Here is a 26,871-nt window from a genome sequence, read left to right as displayed (position 1 = left end):
GTCTTACTGTTCAATCTTCTTTGTGGCCACGGCATCTTCTTGCAGAACACAATCCACAGCTACTTCTAGCACATGATCATACACATAAGCCACAACTGTCATACAGCATATAACACTCACATGTGCAATATTTGGAAGATAGCCTGTGGTGAGAAATGATGGGTATGAAAACATACCCATCCTCATGTTTAGCTGGCTTCTTGTCCATGGAGAGTAGTCATTTGTCCCAAGTCTTCTTGTTCATTCCTCTTTGTGGCCCTGGCATCTTCTTGCAGAACAGAATCCACAGCTACTTCTAGCACATGATCACAGACATAGGTCGCAACTGTCATACATCATACAACACTTACATGCGCAATATTTGGAAGATAGCCTGTGGTGAAAATTGATGGGTATGATAACAGTCTTTATTTTTCTTCTTCACCCATGAGGGTAGTCTTCTCTCCTAAGTCTTCTTTTTTAATAATGGGTACTGTCCCAGTCTTCGTCTCCAGCTGGCATATTGCCCTTGGTGAAATTTTATTAGATTTTCATTCCTGCCAATACATGTGTTTTACATGTAGAAACCCTAGATTGTGTGCCATGTTTAGTTGTGGTATTCTGTAGTGAACTCATCTGAAAATTGTTTTATCTTCCCCAACAAATTTTTACACAGATGATCACAGATAATGTATCATCTATCCCCTAATAAACTTCATTGATATTGTACACACATAAGGCTATGTTCACACAGGCTATGTTCACGCTATTTTGAAGCACGTGTGAATAAATTTATTTGCAATATGTTCCTCTACGCCAAAAAATACAACTTTTTTAGCTTACTAAATGTCCCCCTATGTGTATACATAGCCTAAGACAACCAGTGTTCAGAGTAAAATAGCCCAACCCCCCCCCCCCCCCCTCTAGTAATGTTAGATAGACGTCACCTGTAGTCTTTGCCCCAGGATCATTTACTCTCTCTTCAGTTTTTGGCATCTTGAAAAGAAAGAAGAAACTGTCTAACATTACAACAGTCAGCCCCATAGCAACCAACCAGAGCCCAGCTTTCATTTTATGACAATTAAATTGTTATTGATATTTATTGTTTATGAAATTGTTATTTCCAACAAACATTATCATTGAAAGTATGGTTTATCCCAGCGACTAATACATGTGTGTAACATGGATATAAGAATGAAGGTTATAATGGATGTGTCCATAACTATACCTGGTGGAGTCCCAGTACAGCCACATCCAGTAAGAGAGAGCGCAGAGCTATAGTGTTTGATCCCTTTAATAGAAAACATTATAGGTTGTCATATTACTCATGCCCCCCCCCCCCATTATCTTCATCACTCATCCCTACCACACATAGCACACAGCCTGCCTAGATAGACCCACCTGTATTGTAGTTCAGCGGTCTTCATCCTGTGGCACTCCAGCATACATATGTAGGACGTGGTTCCAATCATGTGCCAGGAGGAGTTGTCTTTGTAGCAGAAGATGGAGGACGTTCTTGTGATGAATATTTTCGGGTGCAGTTTCTGTGGTGGCAGCAAGCTGTATAAGAGATCTGTGTATGTTCCTTGAGATGTTGTGATGACAACTAGAGGCATTGTGACATCACTTTGTTTGTACTACTACTGGGGCAGCCAATCAGATTATTTCTTATAGGTTTGACAGTTGAAGCAATGATCTGATTGGTTGCTAGGGTAAATGACTGTGGCAGCCAATCAGATTAGTCCTTATAGGTTTGACAGTTGAAGCAATGATCTGCTCGGTTGCTATGGTCCCTTTTACAAGAGCTGGCATCACATGATGCCCTATGGGGGGATGGGTCCTGGGAAATAAAATGTAAATAGAAACAATGATGAGGAAATGGTATATTAGTGACAGTGTATCCTGCTGTGTACAGCCTCAGGTGTACAATGTGATGACTGACATGTATATGGTGTTATGAGGTTGCATAGTCATATATACTTGAGGGGCGCTTTATGTGGGGACTGAGCCCCTTTAGGAATCCAGTAGAAATATGTAGAAGACGGCACTTCCGTGGCGGTGGTGCTCGAGGTGAGAAAAATGTTCAGATATTAGGAAGAGCCCGGCACTCACCAAGTAGATTATGCTTCTTTATTGTAGTGTAGCAAACATATGGTACAAGGACGCGTTTCGGCCAAGCATGGCCTTCATCAGCTTAGGGGTGTACAATGCAGTGAGGTCACCAACAGGTATATATACATAACAATATATACAATATATATAATGTATATATACCTTTAGGAATCCAGTCACTGATCCGCGAGGTACAGGACAGTGCCAATCCAGTTACAGATAGTGTGGATTAATGTTTTCTTTACTGACGGGTATTTTGTTGTCTCAAATCCTGCCACACAAATGGAAACCAGTAGGAAACTTTAGGGACCCCCATTTACATCTAGGATGGTGTTGTTTTTGTACCAGGATGGTAGTAATGGTTGTAGTGTGATGGTGTTATTATTTAGTTACTATGTGGTCATGGTGTGGCAGTATTATTTGTTCCTTGTATACCGGTTTTATTGGTAATATTACTATAAAGGATCCGGTCAGTAATAGTATGTCTGTGATATGTATGGTGATAATATTTGCCCTTTGTATATTGGTATTCTTGTTAGTATTGGTCTAAGTATACTGGTCAGTAAAGGTATGACAGAAATATGTAAATTATATGGAAATTATTTAAATTTGTGTGTAAGATGTGCACAAAATATGAATATATATACGCTATAAAACCTTTTGCTAGTGGCAGAGGTAAAGGGTGGGCCCCAAGAATGAATTCCTCTGGTTGGCCTAATCACTCTAGTCAATGCTGATAAGAGAGAGGCAGAGTTCGAAGCTTTCTGCCTACAAGAACCTTACTATCTATAAGTAAATCAGAAGCTTCGGAAAGCTGTGTCTTATCCTCATTAAAAACTGATAGTATAGGTTAAGCCCCTGCATATATATATATATATATATATATATATATATATATATATATATATATATATATATATATATATTAGTTATAGATTGTGTGTATTGCTACTTTCTTTGCTGATGGGCACTTTTTTGCCGGCTAAAATCCTGCCACATAAATAGAAACCAGAGGGACAATTCGTAACAAAAAAATCATCATCAACATGTCATGGTACATCATAAATGTCAATATAGTGACACTTGACTGTTAAGCCCCTCCTTTTGACTTTTGAGCCCGTCCCCCCACTACCCCTTGACTATTTAACTGTTTATTGTGTAGACTTCAGTGCACCTTTCCTGGCAAAAAAATTTAAATTAAAATACATGTTGAATCAATCCCCCCTCCCCTTCCTGGAGACTAACAATTAGTTCCATACTTGTTACCTTTTCAGTCTCCTTCCCCCAGTTGTGAGTCTGCTGTTTTATGCTAAAAACATAGAAAAGTGTGTGAACTTTTCACTCCCTTCCGAGGCAGCTGATGTAAACACATGTAACTAGCATTCCTTGCCGCCTAAATCTGCACTCTGTAATGCTGGAAGGGTTAGGGTCCTATTCCACGGGCCGAGCAACGGTGTAAATGAGCGGCGATCTGCTAGATCAGCACTCGTTTACTGGGCCTATTCCACGGCCCCGATGATCATTAAGTGAGGGCTGCAGGGACATCGTTACCGACCTTTCCGGGCTTCTCCTGCGCTCCGTCTTCCTCCCCGGGTCCCACGGCGCATCAGCAGCTCTGGAGCGGCCTGACTGAGCTGTCAAACCGCTCAGCCAATCAATGACCACGGCGGTCCCGGCCTGTGATTGGCTGAGCGTCTGACTGCTCAGTCAGGCTGTTCCGGAGCTGCTGATGCTGCGAGCAGGACCCGGGGAGGAAGACGGAGCACAGGTGAAGCCCGGACAGGTAAAGTATGGTGCTGCTTCTCAAATCGTCGGTCGCCTGCCGCGCACCGCTATTCCACCGTAGCGATGCACGGTGGGGGACCGATGATTTTAGGTCTGGCCCTAAATGAATGATCAGCCTATGACACGATCATCGGCTGATCGTTCTCTCTATTCCACCGAGCGATAATCGGCCGAATGGGGCCGATTTGGCCGATTATCGCTCCCGTGGAATAGGGCCCTTAATCACAGTGAGGTCGTCAGCAACTTGACCTCAGGTTAACCCTCCGAGCATTACAGAGTGCAGAATCGGCCAGCCAGGGAGCTGTTTACATGAGCCATCAACATGTATTTTACCCAAAGGGAATAACCATTTAAGCCCCTCAGAGACCATCCGTTGTAAACTAGAAGGTGGGCAACTCCTTATACTTTTTCAACAATTTGTGCTACAGCAGCTCCTCTGTGGAACCAGGCCAGTCCGACTAGATTGCTTCCCTCTAACATCGGTGAACCTTTGGTATCGTTGGCCCTGTTGTCCTATCATCCTTCCCTGGACCACTTAAAGGCCTACCATTTCTGAGGTGCTCTGATCCAGTAATCCAGTAACAGCACAATTTAGTCCTTGTCAGAGTCACTTAGATCTTTACACACGTTCATTTTTCTGACTTCAAGAGCTTACTGTTGCTTTTAGATCCTACCCCATGGGGGAGGCCAATATCAAGAGATAATGAATGTTATTCACATGTCAGTGGGTTTATTGTTATTCTTGATCAGTATGTATTACATAGAAATAGCACATGTACAGCATATGTATCTGTCCATGTGTCTGTTTTATACCTTGCTTGACCTTGGAGTTTAAGGGTATGTTCACACTGAGCAAATACGGCGGAATCCCGCCATGCTCAGTGTCCTACAGTGAGTGAATGAGAAGGCGCGTGCATCCTCTTCCTCCCCTCTCCGCTCAAAGAAATGACATGTCACTTCTTTGAGCGGAGAGCCGCAGCAGCGGAGGAGCGTGCCCTCTCCCATAGACGGGCAATGACACACTGAGCACCCCTGATTTGCTCAGTATGAACATACCCTCAATGCAAAAAAACATTGATAAAGCTCCAGGTTGATTTATTGATGTTGCCTGTTCTTGAGTTGCCTGTGAGAATTACTGAGTAACAGTGACTTAGAATACAAGGAGCACAACTGGAAAAGGCATCTTTCTAAAGGCCCTATATCTTTACTGGGTCATTTAGGGAGAGTGAGGCGTGGTACAGCATGCTGTTCCCGGCCGCTTCCAGGTGTCTGACGCGGGCCCGAGACGTGACGTCTCAGGTCCGCTCAGTCACTGAGACAGTGAAGGAGGCGGGATCCGTTTGAAGTCCGCTCCTCCCGCCTCCTTCACTGAGTGGCTGAGCGGCCCTGAGATGTAGCGTCTCGGGCGGCGTCAGACACCCGGAAGCGGCCGGGAACCGGGCACCGGAGCACCGTGATGCGGGACCCGCCGCTGGAACCAGAAAGGTAAGTGGACGTATTTTATTTCAGCCACCTCCTCCCCGGTCCCCCCAAAAAAGTGCCCTCACACTGGAGCACCCCTTAAAGGGCTGATAGCCAGAAACATGTCAGATCGTGCATCTGCGTTTACACCGTTTGTGGATTTGTGACTTGAATTTTATGGACTTTAAATAAAGTTGGACATTTTTTACTCTGGAAGTGCCGACCCATCTCCTCCTTTACTATTTGCCTTGCTGTTGAGGAATTGGAAACCCTTAGGTCGAGCACCCAGCAGGTGAGGCGAATTAACTTTCCTTTGTTCTCATAATCTGTGGATACTATACATGGGGCATACCTTGTCAAGATAGGAATACCCCAGATGGCTCTGACCTCTGCATAATTTTCCACCTTAATAGTACCTAGTAAACTATCCCTTTCAATGGGCAACAGTAGATCTTACCGACCTGTCTGCAGATCTGCCTCTAACACTGTCAAAGAGGGGGTTAGTGTTGATCTGTGGGTTTCACTCTAGACCTCCTAACCGCCTAACCTCCTAACCGCCCCGGATCCGGTCGTCCCGCTCCCCACCGCACTGCCTCCCGCCCCATAGGCGTACTGTCCTTAGATGTCAGTACGCCTGTGGGGCTGGGGGCAGTGTCGGTCCGGCCCCCGGCTGATACGCGCTCTGTAGGGATGTCCCGGGGATTCCCCAGCAGAGCGCGCACCACAGACCTCAGTGTACGCTGCCGGCCTGTCCTTCCCAGAAGTGCAGGCCGGCGGCGTTTGCTGAGGTCACTGATGCGCGCTCTGCTGGGGAATCCCCGGGACATCCCTACAGAGTGCGTATCAGCCGGGGGCCTGACCAACGGGAAGAGACGAAGACAGCCGCAGCGGTGAACGAGGTGCTAGGTGAGTTGTTTTGGTTATTTTTTTTTTCTGTCTGGGGGGCATCTACAAGGGGAGAGCGCACAGGTGGACTATATACTACAGGGGGGACCTCACAGGGGGCTATATACTACTGGGGGGAGCGCACAGGGGGCTATATACTACAGGGGGGACCTCACAGGGGGCTATATACTACTGAGGGGGCTATATACTACTGGGGGGAGCGCACAGGGGGTTATATACTACAGGGGGGACCTCACAGGGGCTATATACTACAGGGGGAAAGCGCAAGGGGGGCTATATACTACTGGGGGGGGGACCTCACAGGGGGCTATATACTACTGGGGGGAGAGCACAGGGGCGCTATATACTACTGGGGGAGCTCACAGGGGGCTATATACTACAGGGGGACAGCGCACGGGGGGGGGGCTATATACTACAGGGGGAGCTCACAGGGGGCTATATACTACAGGGGGAGCTTACAGGGGGGCTATATACTACTTGGGGGGAGCTCACGGGGGCTATATACAACTGGGGGGAGCTCACAGGGGGCTATATACTACAGGGGGAGAGCACAGGGGGGCTATATACTACTGGGGGGAGCTCACAGGGGGCTATGTACTACTGGGGGACAGCGCACAGGGGGCTATATACTACAGGGGGAGAGCACACAGGGGGGCTATATACTACTGGGGGGAGCTCACAGGGGGCTATATTCTACAGGGGGAGAGCGCACGGGGAGGCTATATACTACTGGGGGGAGCTCACAGGGGGCTATATACTACAGGGGGAGAGCGCACAGGGGGGGCTATACACTACTGGGGGAGCAACAGGGGGGCTATATACTACCAGGGCAGTCACCCCCTTTGTACCTAATATCAAAGGCCTGGTGAGAGAGAAAAAAATGCCAGTTTTCCCGCTAATAAGCAGCAATTCTGTATATAAATAGTTGAACGTTTGTGACAAAGTAACAAAACACGTTTCCTACTGATGTTCAGCTCGGACCTTCACCTGACAATAGACCCCGGTAAGTGGACCTTCACTAAAAGTTGTTGAGTACCCCTGCTCTAGACTTTCACTAGAGGCCTAACAATTCAGGTGTCTCTACAGACCAGCAGTGGAACAAAATCCTATGGCAGTTATCCCCCAGCCCACCAGGACTAAGGATTCCACCTCAGGCTCCAAACAGCACTATTACACAGATGAATGACACATGCTAATGACACCTCACAAAGCTGTCTACATATTCCCTGATTGGTGCCAAACCTAATCTTTTTCACACCTTTCCAAGGTTTCTCCTACTCATCAGTGTCACAATAGGTATCCTTCTAACAGTACTTGGTTATTTTAGGACCTGTGCCAGTACCTGCACTCACCCCTGTGGTTGGCAGTCCATCCTTGTTGCCAGAAAGCTATCCAACATTTCGGTGCTCCTGGGTATAATTGCTTTTTAACACATGTAAGGGAGGCCGTAATGCTGGAACGTTTCATAATGTCCTCCCATTATGGCTTTACCCTCATTGAGACACAACATGGTTTGAGTCAAAGTGCAGAATTAGGGATACAGTCTCTTTAAAAGGAATCCTATTAACTGGTACTAATGGCACAAAGGGTAAGGGCCAGTTCACACAGAGTAAAATTGGCGGAATTCTTCTGCCTGCCTCTGTTTCAATAGGATGACACTCTCCGCTTAAAGAATTGACATGTCAATTCTTTAAGCGCAGTGCCACAGAAGCGGAGGCGCGCGAGGCGTACCATTGAAACAGACAGCAGGTGGGATTCCATGGCGGAATTGCATCAATTTTACTCTGTGTCAACTGGCCCTAACTTGAAAAGAGAAAGGAGAAAAATACACAGCCAGTGGAAAGAAGTTGTACAGATGCTATATACCATCACCCTAGGAGCTTCAGGCCACGTTGCTGCTAAGCTATGGAAGCTTAGAAACCTGCACCCCACAGTTAGGAACTGTAGCTCCCTCATATCATCTCAGAAAGCTACAAAAATGGTCTCCACTGATCAATTTTTCTTCCTACAGGATGGCATCCTGGTACCACCAATTGATAAGGAAATGGTGACACTGCTGAGACAATTCACCAGTTCTTACTCTATGTGCCAGGTGAGGAATGACCGTCATAGGTGCATAATAACACATTGTACAATGTAATTTCCACTTATATACACAGATAACATTAGTCGCTTTGGATCAATTAGTCCCTTTAGATTTAATCTTAAATTAATGGAAAGGTTCCAGTGCAGGTTCGCTCTTGTTAGGGTGAGTGCCCTGCCTATAGATAGGTAGTTAATAGGTGAATAAAAGGAAGGGTATCGATTAAGGGCCCTATTCCACCGGACGATTATCGTTTGCATAATCGTTAACGATTAACAATCTCAAACGACCGCTATTCGTTACTTATGATCGTAATTGTGATCGTTTCTTCTTCGCTATTTATTCGCTATTGCGTTCGTATCTATTGCGAACGACCGAACGACGTCTTATTCAATGCGAGCGATTTGCGAACAATTTGCGAATGAGCAACGATAAAAATAGGTCCAGGTCTTATAAAGCGATCAACGATTTCTCGTTCGGTTGTTAATCGTTAACTGCATTTCAACCGAACGATTATCGTTTAGATTCGAACGATTTAACGATAATCTGAACGATAATCGTCCGGTGGAATAGGGCCCTTAGGGTCAAGGGACTTCCATTATATTATCAATAGCCTGGTAACAAATACTATGCTGCCCCTCACCACTGTGTATATTCGGTTGTTATTCATCTAGTATGTTTAGTATTAGGACACTTGATTGTGAATACAGTAAATATATATAGAAAGTAATAGGGGCCTGTATGTATGGCTAAGTTGCCCATAACTAATATAACATCGAAACAGGGCAAGAGGTCTCTAGATATTCTCTTTGCATGTGTCGATAATGTGTGGCGGGATCAGGTCTTGTAATCACTTGAGAGCATGCGTCGTAGATGTACGGTAGGCCCTGGTGAAGTCAGACAAAAGCACGGCGCTGATGTAAACTTCCATTGACAATGGAGTACATTTACATTGACAATGGCGTGGAGGACTAGCGGCATGTAATCATACATGCGGCCCAAGTGTCTGGATGCCGCCCGCATATTGGCAATGTAAGTGGGGAACAGTAAGAGGCTCCAATGAGCCATATCAAGTCTATATACCATCATGTCTATATCCAAATACTAAATCCTCATTTGCACTGCCTGTAATAGAATCAATGTGAAGTAGGTGCAGGGAAATAATTCTGGTGATTGTGTTTTAATATAGTTTTGCTAAAATATCTCACCATAATAGTGAGACAGGTATGATAATTTAATATGGGATATCTTGGATTGTGAGACATTGGGCATTTGTGCAATAGTTTGGAATCCGAAGAAAAAATGTGTTGATCCAGCACGTCCAGAAAAAACGTAAAACGTAAAACTTTATTCCATGTCTAAGTTACAATAGAACCCACTAGGGGCAAAACTCTAGCTCGATGTTGCTTTTTGCGCAAGCGGGCTTAGTCATGTCTAGAGCAGTACTGGTGTGCAACATTAAAAAGCCGCAAGTGGCAAATCATGATTGTGAGACATATCACATGTTAAAAACCAACTTTGTTAGTTTACCCAGCTGCGTTTAAACTAGGAAACAAGTGTCAAGTGCAAGATAAACTTAAAGGGGTACTCCAGCGAAAAGCTTTTTCCCAGTAATTGTAACACATTATAAAGTTATATAACTTTGTAATATGCTTCAATCACCTATCTGCCCCCCTTAATCCCCCACCAGGAAGTGAAGTAAACTCATTCTCACCTGATGACTGTTGACCCCAGGCTTTTCTGTGGAAGCCATTTTGTGACAATGACCTAATCAAGAGGGAGGCGGGTCTAAGGCCTGTTATGCCAGCCTCCCTTTGTCACATGACTCAGGTTGCTCAGCTCTGATTGGCTGAACAAGGTGTAAGCCATCTAACAGTTCTACAGAGTCAGTTAGACATCACAGGAGACAAAGTGCATCATGGGAAAGCCCAAACCAGGAAGCAAAGAAAAAATTAAGACACCAACTGGAGCTTCAGGGACCTGCAAACAGCGGGAAATTCAAACAGAGACAGACTCAGGAGGGATGGTAAATGTAAAAACTATGTTTATGATTGATTGATTGATTGATTATTTTGTTTTTTTTATCAGCACCGGAGTACCCCTTTAAATGTATGAAATGGGTAGCACAAGAACTTACAATATGTTTCCTGCTATCCTACCCATGCATCTGTATGTATAAACCTTAATATATGCTTGCATTAGGCCCCAGAAAAACATGTTTTGGTCCTAATTATAGTAAATTTTTATGTTAGAAAAAAACAGAACAAATATGCGGGGTACATGAATCGCTACATGTGAATAGAGTTCTAATACTTTTTGACGCTTTGGAATACTAACTATTCCTAAGAATTATTGATCAACTAGTCATAGTGTCAAGGCCCCTATTGGGACAAGTAAATGTAAGAACAATAAAGTTTTATAAAACTGTATTCAGTTAATTGGTTAATTTTGCACCAACTATACACAAAATGCACAACTATGCACAAATGTTTTAACAGGGTTTGTCTCCAACCACTCAAGAGGTCTTGTTTTTTTAGACATGGATTCCATAAAGTGTTTCCATTATTTCAGCATTTCTCACAGAGAACACTGGAAATTCTGCAGTAGTAATAATAACATAGTAACCTTCCTCATGCCTTTCATTACTATGTTTGAAGGGAAGCTAAGAGTTCTTACAATTTACAGGCTAAATTTAACCAGCAAAATATAAAATGGTTATCAAAAACAATGAGAAAAGTAAAACCATTTATAAATTCTGAATATACAGTATACAGAACAACTCTCCTAGCTCTGGGCACCCCTCTCCAGGCCACAAGCGATCATCCTGTAGTGTCCAATGGCGTGCGGCAAGTTCAAACAGCCACCCCACTCCTGCCTCTCTCCCCGCCTCCGCCGTAGGAAACACTTGTTTAGAGTGGGAATTCCTGTCAATTTGACGGGAATCCCCACTCCTTTACACATACCTCCTAACTTCTGCTGGGAGGAAAGACAGACATTCACGGCAATGTGCCACATGACTTGTGACAAACATTTTAGGCTCCTCCTTCCAGTATCGTTCTCATCTCTATACAAACTCTTTTTCTGCTTCACATAGTAACTCTATGTGCCCTCAAATAGTAGTCAGGCCACTTTGTTCCCTCATATGGTATTAGTCCCCCTGTGTGCTGTGTTCCCATATTATATTAGGCCACTCTTCTATGCTCCCCTATAGTAATCAGGCCCCATCTGTTTTTTATTTGCCTTCTCTGTGCTCACATAGGAGCTTCTCTCCCCACATAGTAATAGCCCCCACCCGTGCCTCAATATGGTTTAGGCCATATTGTTTACCAGTTCCTATATTGTATAGGCTACCCTATGTGACATCCTCCATATAGCATAGGTCCCTCTGTGCAGCAGTCCCCATATAATATAGCCTCCTATGTAGCAGCGCCCATATAGTATAGGCCCCAATCCTGTGCAGGAGACCCCGAATAGTACAGGTTCTTCTATGCAGCAGCCCCAACAAAGTATAGCCTCCACATAGTATAGCCCTCCCCTGTGTAACTCCCACATAGTATAGCCCCCCATGTGTAGCCCCCACATAGTATAGCTACCTTTGTAGCCTCCATATAGTATAACACCTGTGTAGCCCCAAATTAGTGTAGCCCCCACTTAGTATAGCCCCCCCTTCGTTGCCCCCACGTAGTATAGCCCAGTGTAGCCCCTACATAGTATAGCCTCCTCTTTGTAGTCCCCACATCATATAACCCTCGTGTAGCCCCCACATAGTATACCCCCGTGTAGCCCCCACATAGTATAACTTCCCCTTTGTAGTCCCCACATTGTATAACCTTTGTGTAGCTCCCACTTAGTATAGCCCCCATTTGTAGCCCTCGCTGTATAGCCCCAACATAGTATAACACCCAACACCCCCACACATTATATAGCCCCCTGTGTAGCCCTCACATAGTATAACCCCCTTGTGTAGCCCCCACTTAGTATAGCCCCCCTTTGTAGCCCTCACATAGCAGAGCCCCCCTGCCCCCCCGGTTTAGGCCCAAATAACAAAGGGCCCTGTGTGTAGTAGCTTCCACATGAAAAAAATAAAAAAAACAAAAGTATACTCACCTCACTCATTCTGTTCCCAAATACAGAGACTTCTGCTGTAGGCTTCCTGTTCCAGCCCCATGGCACCTGCACTCTTCTCTCCTTCTTGGCTCTGGACATGACATAACATCTAGGCCAAGCAGGAGAGGAGTGCCGGCGCCGCAGGGTTAGAACAGTCAATTAAACCGGTATAGACAAGTAATGATTGATGATGTATCACAAAGCAATCCAGTAATGGTGTGATATCATCTAAACCCCACACGTTCCATTATGTCCCCATAACTTCGTCAGGAGTAAGTCTGTGAGGAGTACTTTATTTTGGTCACTACTTACTGCTAGTTCAGAGGAGGTAAGTGGTGATGCTATTGCACTGATTGGCTGAGTGAACATTTAAGAAGCCAGTGTGCCGGGTCTGATGAAGAAAGAAGACATCTGATGGTGACTATGAAAGCCCCCTGTGCAATGTGCCTTTTCCAGCAATGTAAAGGTCACCTAACCCCCTTTCTTGCTGGTACGGGTGCAGTGTGAAATCAGTCTGGCCCTCAGGAAGTTAAGTGGGGATACAATGCATCCTCACTTAACTCCCTGGGGGCCAGACTGCTCAGTGTGCCACCAAAAGGGTTAAGCAGGAATGCAAAGCATACTGACGTAACCTCTTGGATGCCAGATACTGTGAGGAGCAGAGCGCCTCTCAAAATTATGAGTGTTTTACTCCTGCCTTTTTTTTGCATGTCTCTCCATTTTGTTTTAAGATAACGGTATTCTGAGTAATATGTTAGATTCCATGATTTTTTTCGTTTAATAAAATACTGAGGGCATGGGGGTGTTTTATTTCAATAATCGGGAGAACCCTATGCACTTTTTTAAAAATATTATTTGTTTAAAAAAAACCTCCAGGAGTCTTTGCTGATCAGCTAATCAGCAAAAGTGAAGATCAATAGAAGTCTGTAGTGGTAAGTATAATTTCCCTGCCCCCCCCCCCCCGTACCTGTCATGATCAGACCTTCCAGATTAGCGGCGGGACCTCTGCTAATCCAGAAAGTTGAATGCAGTATCATCTGATAGCGTCTGATTATTATCTGATAGAGACCCAACCTTCCGGATTAGCAGAGAATCTGGCAACTGATGAGGAAGGTACACTTTAAGGCTATGTTCACACTACGTAAGTCTCCTGACGTAGCGCGTTCCATGAATAAGCGGCCGGAGACTTATGTAGTTTGCGTACAATGGGAAGTATAGGAAGTACGGCTGCACAGTTCACACTACGTACGAACTTACGCCAGGGTCGTACACGCCGCCGTAAAAAATGAGCCAGACCATTGTTTGAGGACGAAAATGCCGTAACTTACGCCCGTAGCGTAACATGCGGTCCCGTACGTAGTGGGGATTTCTTCTTTTTTGCAGCTTTTTGTGCCGATCCAAAAGGTTCTGTGGGGTGTCCGGGGCTAGCCGAAGATATCCTAGTAAAAGTCCGCTGTCAGATCGCTACGTAGGGCGCTCAGGAAGCGTAAGTAGACTCCTGGCGTAAGTTCGTGCTCCATACGTAGCCGGCCGCGAAAATATGCGGCCGGACATATACGCTGTGTGAACATAGCCTAAGGCTTTGTGCACATCGACATTGAGTACAATCGAGTAGCCTGACACTCGCTCTCCTCTAATACTGGCAAGTTGAGTTTGTTATCTAATTTCTCTCAGAATTTTTGTGCATTACCCTGTAATTCAATATTCTTCCACTAGGTGGCAGCAAAAAATAACAAAAGAAAATAGCACTGGAATTTTCGCATTATTTTGAGACTTATGACATAAGGTAACTTTTACACATTATAGATTCTTTCTGCATTGTAGCCTGAATAATCTGCATAAAAAAGGTCAAAACCTGGATTTACATGCACATTTTCCAGCAGATTTTATTACAATTAGAGACATATACAGCATTTCCATTGGAGCTCAAGTTTTCCAAGTTTTGTCATTTGCATTGTACTATACTTATATAATATACTTTCTGTGCAAATTAAACACATGACATATCAATATGAATGAGCTCATAAGATATAGATCCTCAGGTAAAGTGTCTGGCTACAAAAACAACTCCAAATAGGTTTGATTGTTTCTGGATCTTTGGGTCTTTAGTTGAGCTGCAATTTCATCTAAATTATGGCTAAATTGTTCTACTTTATCCAATTTGTGCTATTAACCCCTTCCCTCCCAGGCCACTTTTCTTTTTTGCACTTTTGTTTTGTCCTTCTCATGTTTAAAAGGCCATAGCACTTGCATTTTTTCACCTACAGACCCACACGAGCCCTTATCTTTTTGTGACACCAATTGTACTTTGTAAAGACAGACTCAATCTTTCCATAAACTAAGGTGCGAAACCTGAAAAAAAATGTGAGCAGTGAAATTGCAAAAAAAAAATTTTTTAAATTTTGGGTTTTGTGTTTACGCTGTTTACCCTATGGTAAAACTGACATGTTATCTATGTTCCTCAAGTCAGTACACAACGATATGTAACTTAAATAACTTTTATTATATATGATGGCTTTTAACAATTTAACAATTTTTTTTTTAACAATTTAAACTGCTACTAACAACTCTATTATATTATATTACTAACGGCAGAGTGTAGACCTCCTCCTAACAACTCCATTCTAATATATTACTAACTGCAGAGTGTAGACCTCCTCCTAACAACTCTATTCTAATATATTACTAACTGCAGAGTGTAGACCTCCTCCTAACAACTCTATTATATATTACTGACTGCAGAGTGTAGACCTCCTCCTAACAGCTCTATTATATTACTAACTGCAGAGTGTAGACCTCCTCCTAACAACTCTATTATATTATATTACTAACTGCAGAGTGTAGACCTCCTCCTAACAACTCTATTATATTATATTACTAACTGCAGAGTGTAGACCTCCTCCTAACAACTCTATTATATTATATTACTAACTGCAGAGTGTAGACCTCCTCCTAACAACTCTATTATATATTACTAACTGCAGAGTGTAGACCTCCTCCTAACAACTCTATTATATATTACTGACTGCAGAGTGTAGACCTCCTCCTAACAACTCTATTATATATTACTGACTGCAGAGTGTAGACCTCCTCCTAACAGCTCCATTAAATTACTGACTGTAGAGCTTAGACCACCTCCTAACTACTCTATATTATATTACTGACTGCAGAGCTTAAACCACCTCCTAACTACTCTATATTATATTACTGACTGCAGAGCTTAAACCACCTACTAACTACTCTATATTATATTACTGACTGCAGAGCTTAAACCACCTACTAACTACTCTATATTATATTACTGACTGCAGAGCTTAAACCACCTACTAACTACTCTATTATATTATTGACTGCAGAGTGTAGACCTCCTAACAACTCTGTTCTATTATATTACCAATTGCAGAGTGTAGACCTCCTCCCTATAACTCCATTCTACTATATTACTGACTGCAGAGTGTAAACCTCCTCCTAACAACTCCATTCTATTACTAACTGCAGAGTGTAGACCAACTCCATTCTAGCCTGCTACATACTGAAAAGACTAGAATACTGTCTTCAGAAGGAGAACCCCCTCTTAACAACTTCATTCTACAGCGCATGCTTTGCTATTTTGTCTGTGAATGTGTTGTCCAGTGCTATTCGAATTCTTTATGCTGGGACGTGTCCAGTGCTGTCATTTTGGTTGTTTGTCAGAGCCGGAAATGGAAATGCTGAACGGTTATATGAACATAACCTAATCTTGTCAGCTGTGGCATATTAAATTGTCAAATTAAAATACATCAAGGATGTGTAATGCAATGGGCGTGATTTGGAAGTAGCCTTTTGATTGGGTGCTTATCTTTGCTGATGTTTTATCGGTAAAGCTGTATGGCAGGTAATGATATTGTTAATGGGTGCACAGTTTTGCCGCACAATGCCCCCACTGTGTGGGCATGGCCATAAAACTGTGAATTTGATCAATTATTCAAAAAGATATTATCCATTGGTGAAAACAACAGACATGGAAATTTTTCTATTGCATAGATAAACATATAAAAAACAAAATAATAAAAAAAAACAAATGGCCCTCCTCAGGATCATTGGCTAAAAAAAGGCAACATCACTACAGTATGTATACATAAACATAATTGACTTGCAGGCGGGTGGATCGATGCACTGAAGGGTCAAGGAGCGCCCCCAGTGCACCCAACTACCTAGTTTACATTAAAAAAAAAACAACTTTAAACAAATTTAAAAAAACAACAGAGCAGATCAGGCAGGACGAATCAGCTTGTGAAGGTCTATAGTTATATACTAGCAGGTTCATATGTCCGACCCTGCTGTTAGTTTCCTTTTAACAGCAAGGATCTCTAAAGAGAGTCAATAAAGGGGTTATCCAACACTACAAAAACATGGCCACTTCCCCCCTACTGTTGTCTCCAGTTGGGGTGGGGTTTTGAAACTCAGTTCCATTGAAGTAAATGGAGCTTAATTGCAAACCGCACCTGAACTGGAGACAACAGTAGGGGAAAAGTGGCCTTGTTTTTGTAAATCGTTTCAGGATTTTATTCATTTTACATTTCAGAACTCTGCATTCTCGAGGTACAAATATATTGCATGTATTTCAACACAAATAATCCAGCTGATTTAGCCAGTGACATTGGCCTGAGAATTTAAAAGGTTTGTTAATTTTTACCATTTTACAATTTCTGGATACTGTAGATAAAATCTACATAAGAAAGTTCAGTAACTGCGTAAATGCATTGTACTACTTTTATGGATGGGGGTTTATAGCCTTTTACATTTTTAGGGCTGTATTTACCATTTGCAGGTTGTACTTGGAAACAGTCAATAAGTTTATTGCCATACCAGAAAAATAAATTATTTAAAGTAGGTAGGTTCAGGACTGCAGGGACAAAATATGTAAGGATTTCTTGTGTATCTATGGTTAGGCTTAAATAAACTTTGAGAAATCTGGCCATTTGAAAAATTTCCCATCCGGCATGGGCCGGGGGAACATAACACACTATCCCAACTCACCTCTCCCCATGCCGTAGCTGCGCTGGATCGCCGCTCCGGGATCTAATGCAGGTTGATGGACTACCCACTATTTCTGCAAGACATTTGTTTGTGTATTTGTCTAAAGAAAAGATCTTTTGAATCCTGAAAGCTCACAATTCTAACAATTTATGTTGGACAATAAAGGTATCGCTCCTAAAATGCTTTGATCAAAAATATTTACCACCACTTTGATTTTTTGGGGCTAACACAAGTACCAACACTATTTTTTATAACTAGTTTCAGAAAACTTTTATGATTTCATAGAGACATGTCAAATGTTTTAATTGATGGGGGACCACATTGACCTTTGCACAGGTCACGGAGCATGTCTAGAACAGTATGCCATAAATGTCAGTGAGTCAGCTCTAAGCTATACGTTCCTTCAAAGGGAATATTAAATAAATAAAACAAATTTTGAATATCAGATTTTATTACTAATAAATATAGGTAAGTTTTAAATGCAGTATTTTAGTATTATTTCAAAAATAGATAATGTTTTTACATAGGAAAGGGGGGGGGGGATTTGTATGTTTAACATAAAAACTTCATGTCCTTGTCTTACAGTACTTTCCTTTAAGGCAGGGGTGGGGAACCTTTTCCATGTCGAGGGCTGGTCGGGTATTAATAAAATCATTTGAGGGCCGTATACCGTGTGCGGCAGTTAGTAGCGTGGGTTTGCAGCACCCGGGGCAAGGCAAAGTATTGTTCCCCTAGTGCCCCTGCTATTGTAGTTAACCCCCAGTGATGCCCCTTGTAGTCTAATTAACCCCCAAGTCATGCCCCTTGTAGTCTAGTTATCCCCCCCAGTGATGCCTCTGGTAGGCCTAGTTAACCCCTCCCCCCCCAGTGATGTCCCTGGTAGGCCTAATTAACCCCTCCCCAGTCATGTCTCTGGTAGCCTAGTTAACCCCCCCAGTCATGTCCCTGGTAGCCTAGTTACCCCCCCCCCCCCAAGCCATGTCCCTGGTAGCCTAGTTAACCCCCAGTCATGTCCCTGGTAGCCTAGTTAAGCCCCCCCCAGTCATGTCCCTGGTAGCCTAGTCAACCCCCCCCAGTCATGTCCCTGGTAGCCTAGTTAACCCCCCAGTGATGTCCCTGGTAGCCTTGTTACCCCCCCCAGTCATGTCCTTGGTAGCCTAGTTAACCCCCAGTGCCTGTCCCAAATAAAAAAAAATAGACATCCCACTCACCTTTCCTCCGCTCCCACACTGTCCATGTCCTCTTCTCTCCCCTCTAGCCCATGCCCATGCCCGTCTTCTCCTGCAGGCGGCGCGCGATGAAATGACGTCATCGCACGCAGCCCACAGGAGAAGGGAGACGTGCGCCACTCTGGTGGGGAAGGGGATGGCACTCACAGCATCTTCCTGTATCTGGCAGCTGTCACAGAGACAGGAGGATGCCCCACCAGAGCGGCGTGTACATCACAGGTTTCCCACCGCGGCTTTAAGGCATCATAGGCATATGTCCAGAAAGAGCCTTTGTGGTTGTCATTAACTTTACTGGATAAATTCCTTAAAATGTTGTCTGGTTGGATTGAAGGCATTTCTCACATTACTGGACTTTATGCAAGGTCACACTATTTTGCCTCTCTAAGGACATGATGGTTGGGGTCTGAGTGTTCTCCTTGACATGTCAAAATGTTTTCTTTTATGACAAGTACACTGTGAAGCCAGGTTTGTATGGGTCAGTCTAGTGAACCTTCAAATACAGTTTCCATTTTCAAATGTTCAAGTCTTCCTGAAAAAGAATGAAATAAAGACTGAGGTTTTTGTCCTTGGCCATAATGCATATTTTTAAAAACCAAAAAACTCTGGAATCGTAGAGTGTGGTTCTGCCACACTGGTAGCTGATTGACATCCAGGAAGTGAAGAAAAATGGCACCTGTGCCAATCCACATTGTCTCCTGCTCCCTCTGCTATCCCCCCTTAGGAGACAAATCTTCCATGCCTCTGTCCCACATTATGTGTGTTTGCTAAGCGCAGGCTGATGATGCAGAAAGGGGGCAGGGCGTAATGTCATAGGAGGCTTGGCTGGATCTTGTCTCCCACCCCCCCTGAGTGATCCATAATCTCTGACCAGCCTCTCTAGCCTACACATGAGCAAGCAAGGAGTGATAGAAGCAGCTGCTGCAACTTCACTGCTTGTGCAGAAGTCCGCAGTGAAATTAGGGTTATGTTCACACATGTTGGAGTATCATTGCAGTATTGCAGCGTATTTACAAAAATGATGCAGTAACACTAGTAAATGATGCTAAACGGCAGAGAAGATCAGAAACGGCACTGCTAATATCACCTGGACAAAATACGAGCCATAAACAGTATATCCCATGTAAGATAATATTGGATAAAGTCCATATTGTGCGGCTTAACTTCAAAGATAAAAGATGATTGATCATAAGACGTGCGTGGAGATGAAAAGAAAAAAAAATTAAATTCCAAAAGGTCTTTACTTTACTCCAAAATCTGCATTACAGGTAGAGAATACAGCGTGCTGTGTGGTGTTACAGGTAGAAAATACTGCATGCTGTGTGGTGTTACAGGTAGAGAATACAGTGTGGTGTTACAGGTAGAGAAAACAGTGCTGGGTGGTGTAACAGGTAGAGAATACAGCGTGCTGTGTGGTGTTACAGGTAGAGAATACAGTGTGCTGTGTGGTGTTACAAGTAGAGAATACAGTGTGCTGTGTGGTGTTACAGGTAGAGAATACAGTGTGCTGTGTGGTGTTACAGGTAGAGAATACAGCGTGCTGTGTGATGTTACAGGTAGAGAATACAGCGTGCTGTGTGGTGTTACAGGTAGAGAATACAGTGTGCTGTGTGGTGTTACAAGTAGAGAATACAGTGTGCTGTGTGGTGTTACAGGTAGAGAATACAGTGTGCTGTGTGGTGTTACAGGTAGAGAATACAGCGTGCTGTGTGATGTTACAGGTAGAGAATACAGTGTGCTGTGTGGTGTTACAGGTAGAGAATACAGCGTGCTGTGTGGTGTTACAGATAGAGAATACAGTGTGCTGTGTGGTGTTACAGGTAGAGAATACAGCGTGCTGTGTGGTGTTACAGGTAGAGAATACAGTGTGCTGTGTGGTGTTACAGGTAGAGAATACAGCGTGCTGTGTGGTGTTACAGGTAGAGAATACAGTGTGCTGTGTGGTGTTACAGGTAGAGAATACAGCGTGCTGTGTGGTGTTACAGGTAGAGAATACAGCGTGCTGTGTGGTGTTACAGGTAGTAACTGTGTGCTGTGTGGGTGGGACCACAATGAAATTATAAAGTACTGCAATTAATTTAGTAACACAACGAAACTGCAATGTGTGAACACAGCCTAGATGTTCTGTAACAGCTTTGGCAGGAAATGGGCAGGGTGGAGGACTGTGATGAACAGCTGAGGGAAAGCATTGCATTCTGGAACCTGTAGTACTGTGTACAACTGATAAACCAGGAAGTGCAGAAACAATACAGAACAAAGACCCCCAAAACAAATGGATTTTTGGCAGTTTCAAAACTGGGATAGACAGGTAAGTAATGCTTTATGCTTCTGCAGAAGGTTCATTTTTTATTTACCTCTAGCTGGAGTTCCCCTTTAAAGAATAAAGACACGTAGGCATGTGGGCACATAGATATTTTATGTTTAGTCATTAGAATGTCTTTAATATACAGGACTAGAATAGATGAATTTTAATGAACTGCAGTTTTTCAAGTGTATTGTACTTACTGACAGGAATGCAATATACAGTATATTAGAGCTACAACCCTTCGTCAAATTCAATCCTAAGCTTCTCAGATTGTCAAGGGATACAATAAAGCGACTTCTCAAAGCCAAGTATTAAATGGCCCTTTGATGTCTGCAGGTAGATTGTATGTCGTAAGGAATTCTTGAAGATTTTGTGTGCAGTGCTGCATGAATGAGGATTTTTGTGCGCTATAGGAATTTTGAAACAGTTTGTATAGTGAAGAGACTGGCATAAATAATTGATCTTCCTTCACATTACCACCTAAGAATATCCATATCATATCATCAAATGCTATGCTTTTATGTATACAAAAAAAAAAAAAAATAAGGCTATGTTCACACTATGTAAAAACAATGGCTGTATTTCATAACAGTGGCTGTTATTTTTGAAACAATAGCTGTTGTTATGCACAACATCTGTTAATAATAATAATAATATTAATACCTTAACCCCTTAAGGACAGAGCCTGAAATGGCCTTAAGGACAGAGACAAATTTTATGAATATGACCAGTGTCACTTTATTCATTAATAACTTCGGGATGCTTTTACCTATCCGGACGATTCTGAGATTGTTTTCTCGAGACATATTGTACTTTACATTTCTGGTAAAATGGAGTCGATACTCATAACAAATCTTTATGAAAAACACCAAAATAACGTGAAAAATTGTGAAAAAATGCATTTTTCAAACTTTGAAACCTTTCTGCTTATACAGAAAATGGTTATGCCACATAAATTATATATTAAATAGCATTAGCAACATGTCTACTTTATGTTGGCGGCATTTATTAAACTATATTTCATTTCATTTTTTTTAGACAATAGGAAGCTTAAAACATTAGCAGCAATTTTCCAAATTTTCTGTAAAATTTCAAAATCAGATATTTTTAGGGACCTGTTCAGGTCCCAAGTGTATTTGAGGGGCCTGTATGTTAGAAATCCCCACAAAGCACCCCATTTCAGAAACTGCACCCCCCAAACTCAGCAAAAGCACATCCAGAAAGGTTTTTAACCCTTTAGGGGAGTCACAGAAATAAAAGCGAAGTGTGTAAGAAATTTGAAAATTTTTATTTTCTGTGCAGAGATTTTATTGTAATCCAATATCTTTCATAATGATAAACCTATTAGCAGAGAAATGCACCCCAATATTGATTGCTCTGTTTCTGCAGTTTATAGAAATACCCCATAGCCCTATTGCGCTATTTGACACAACCACAAGCCTCAGATATAAAGGAGCGCCCAGAGAATTTCAACGCCTCCGTTATATTTGGTCATTTTTGACCGTACCACTTCAGGTTGGCAGAGGCTCTGGGGTGCCAAAACCTAAAAAACACCCCGAAAGGGACACCATTTAGAAAACTGCACCCCTCAAGGAATGTAACAAGGGGTGCGGTGAGCATTTGGACCCCACAGGTGCTTCGCAGATTTTCAGAACAATGTGGTGTAAAAAAGGAAAAATTCTATTTTTTACACTAAAATGTTGTTCTAGCATTCATTTTTCATTTTTACAAGGGGATAAAAGAAAAAAACAAAAACAAACATGTAGCGCAGTTTCTCCCGAGTACAGAAATACTCCACATGTGGACATAAAGTGCCAAGCGGGCGCAGCACGAGCGTCCAAAGGGAAGGAGCGCCAATTGGCCTTTGCAAGCTGGATTTTACTGGAATGGATTTCAAGGGCCATGTCGCATTTATAGAGCCCTCGTGCTGCCAAAACACTGGAAACCCCCCCACAAGTGACCCCATTCTGGAAACTACACCCCTCAAGGAATCTAACAAGGGGTTCAGTAAGCATATGGACCCCACTGGTGATGGGCACAAATGTGGAACAATGTGACGTGAAAGGGAAAAATTTCATTTTTTCACTTTCACGGCACAAATGTGGCCGTCATCAAGGGGTCCATATCCTCACTGCACACTTGTTAGATTCCGTGAGGGGTGTAGTTTCCAGAATGGTGTCACTTGTGGGGGGTTTTCAGTGTTTTGGCAGCACGAGGGCTCTGTAAATGCGACATGGCGTTCATCATCCATTCTGGCCACATCCAGCCTGCAAAATCCAAATGGCGCTCTTTCCCTTCGGAGGCTTGCCCTGCGCCCACATGGCACTTTATGTCCACATGTGGGGTATTTACGGACTCAGGGGGAATTGCTCTACACATTTTGTGTGTTTTTTTTCTCTTTTAACCCCTTGTGAAAAGGAAAAATTTAAGGCTAAACCAACATTATAGTGTAAAAAATGTAATATTTCATTTTCACGCCATATTGTTCCACATTTGTGCCCGTCACCAGTGGGGTCCATATGCTCACTCCACCCCTTGTTACATTCCCTGAGGGGTGTAGTTTCCATAATGGGGTCACTTGTGGGGGGTTCAACTGTCTTGGCAACACAGGGGACTTTTAAATGCAACATGGCTCCTCGAAATCCATTCCAGCCAAATCCAGCCTCCAAAAACCAAATGGCGCTCCTTCCCTTTGGAGGCTTACCCTGCACCCGCATGGCGCTTTATGTCCACATGTCGGGTATTTCCGTACTCAGGGGAAATTGCTCTACACATTTAGTGTTTTTTTTATCTTTTAACCCCTTGTGAAAATGAAAAAATCAAGACAAGATCAATGATTTAGTGTAAAAATTAAACATTTTTTACACTAAATGTTGGTCTAGCCTTGATTTTTTTCCTTTTTCACAAGGGGTTAAAAAAGAAAGTGAACACAAAACGTGTAGGGTAATTTCCCCTGAGTACGAAAATACCCCACATGTGGATATAATGTGCCATATGGGCAGAGGGCAAGCCACCAAAGGGACAGAGCGCCATTTAGAGGCTGGAATGGAGGATGGAGGCCATGTCGCAATTAAAGAGCTCCTGTGCTGCAAGGACAGTAGAAACCCCCCACAAGTGACCACATTCTGGAAACTACACCCCATAAGGAATCCAACAAGGGGTACAGTGAGCATATGGACCCCACTGGTGACGGACACATAAGTGGAACATGTGCCATGAAAATAAAAAATATTTTTTTTTCATTTTCACGGCCCAAATGTGGCCGTCACCAGGGGGCCATATCCCCGCTGCCCCCCTCGTTAGATTCCTTATGGGGTGTAGTTTCCAGAATGGGGTCACTTGTGGGGGGTTTCTACTGTTCTGGCCGCACAGAGGCTTTGTAATTGCATCATGGCATCCTCTAATGGGAATGGCGGCCATACCTATTTAGCTGGGGAAAAGGGACAATTCTAATTTATTTGGGGGTATTAGGCCAATTATTAGTTTATAAGGTTGAAAATGACAGGTGTCCATCAAATTCAACCTGTGTTGAACCAGAGGAAGGCAAAAAACCCTCGTGAGGCAGACAACAGTAGCCTCCTCACAGGGGAAAAATTCCTTCCCGACTCCATAATGGCGATCAGAATAATCCCTGGATCAATGTGACCCCTGAAATAGGAATAAGGGACAGAATTTAGATAATGTAGAACCCCAATGATGTGTGGTGTGCCTTGAAGCGATCCAGTATGCAGAGGCCGGGGTGATCAGGACAGGGGTCACACTGGAAAATGGCGTCCTTTCTGATCCCCCTGTTACGCCACACTCTGCACTTCTTCTGGGGTCTCCCTTTCTCCAGTGTGGGGGACGTCACCTGGATAATGTTGCTCTGGTGCGATATGGGGTCCCACATATCCAGAAGCACTGGGTCCGCTCCATGACTGCTAAATATTAGGGCTTTATTACTACTTCTGATATTTACGGATCGTACCGCAAGCTACAGTAGCTCGGGCAGCGAGGGACCGGGAGAGGGGGTGCTGGTATAAAAGTTATCCCCGTACAGGTGGTAACCTTTATCCAGCAGTGGGAAGATCAGTTCCCGAACGATCTCCCCACTAACTCGGAGGGTTGGGGGGGGCATCTGGGGGCTGGATTTGGGTGTCCCTTCCTTCATACACTCTAAGGGTACGTGCACACTGCGGAATGGCGAAGGATAACCCTTTGTGCATTCCGCAGCTGGCACCCGCTGGCGGACTGATGGAGGCGCGCGTCTCCGCTCGTGTCACACTCCATTATATGCACGGGCGGATTCTGCCCTCTGTCCAAAGAATGAACTTGTTCATTCTTTGGACGGACGACGGAATCCGCCCGTGCATAGAATGGAGTCTATGACACAGGTGGAGACGCGCGCCTCCATCAGTCCGCCAGCGGGTGCCAGCTGCGGAATGCACAAAGGGTTATCCTTCGCCATTCCGCAGTGTGCACGTACCCTAAATCTGTAAGTGTACCCTGAGGTACGCTCACAGAGTTTGTAGAATTTCACGCCATACCGTGATCTCTTGTTGGGACGGTACTGGTGGAAAAGACGTATCTGGGGGGCAGCGTACGCTACGCTACCCCCAGACACGTCACTGGATGATGAGGATGAATTGAGGAAAGAAGGATCCCCCATTCATCCTCACTGGCTATTTCAGTGTAGGAGGCAATAATAACGTATGCCTCTGACGCCGAAATCTTTATACGGGGATTGGTATATGGGGTATGTAAATGTGTAGTGGTGTAGTGTAAAACTTTATTTCATGTAGTGTAGTGTAGTGTAATGTAGTGTTTTTTACGTGTTTTTTTGACAGTAAGAAAAAATATCCCTTCGCCAAGAAAGGAGCTGCTGATAAATGCCGCACTTATCAGCAGACAGTGGCGGTAGGATATAGGGGGGAAAAACGCCGCTACGCCAAAAAGGAGGAGTTGCTGATCAGCGGCGCACTTACGTGCGATGCTGATCAGCACTCAGGGGCGTTAGGGCGCAAAAAAAAAAAAAAAAAAAATCTTTTTAACCCAAAGCAACTGATCAGTGAATGATATTCACTGATCAGCCGCTAGGGGGCAGTAGAGCGATGCTGCCGGAGATTGCCAAGACCCGAGGACCCGAGCGTTTCCGAAGATTTCCGACGCTGGACGACCGAACCCGGAAGTGAAGCGAAGATGACGCGAGGGCGGCGCGGACCGCAGATCTTCGCTCCGGACGCCCAGATCAGGTGAGTATGGTACACCTGCACCACACACACCTGTTCTGCACCCCTCAGCTACCTAGCTGAGGGGTGCAGAACTCGACAAAACAGTTTTTTTACAGTTTGATCGCCATGATGGGTACTGGCCAGCCTATCACGGCGATCGTGGGGGTGGCATCGGCGCCATCTTTCCCCAGTACACTAATGGTGATTGGTGCTATCTCGGACAGCACCAATCGCCATTGCTTTCCGGGTCACCGATGACCCGGAAAGCTGTTTTCAGCTGCTATATGCTGATCTGTATTGATCAGCATATAGCAGTGATTGTCGGCACGGGAGGGGTTAATCACCCCCCGTGCCGACGAGTAGAGATGGCCTGCTATACATTATAGCAGGCCAGCTTCCCCGACCGCTGTGTGTGAACACACAGCGATCGGGGAAACATCGGGCATAAGTATACGCCCGTTTGCGTTAAAGCCCACCCTGCGGGGGCGTATACTTACGCCCGATGTCGTTAAGGGGTTAAAGGGAATCTGTCAGCTCCCAGGCCCTATCTGAAGTGCTCACAGTGTGCTGTAGCTGGCAGTCCCCTAGTGAGCATGGTGCTTTTTGGTAATTTTCCGTGCAGTGGATTATGTACAATTTCAGATCTTCTACTGTACTGAAGATGCAAAGAGAAGTTGT

This window comes from Dendropsophus ebraccatus, chromosome 3, assembly GCF_027789765.1.
Source record: "Dendropsophus ebraccatus isolate aDenEbr1 chromosome 3, aDenEbr1.pat, whole genome shotgun sequence".
Taxonomy (NCBI): Eukaryota; Metazoa; Chordata; class Amphibia; order Anura; family Hylidae; genus Dendropsophus; species Dendropsophus ebraccatus.
This window is presented reverse-complemented; position numbering follows the sequence as displayed.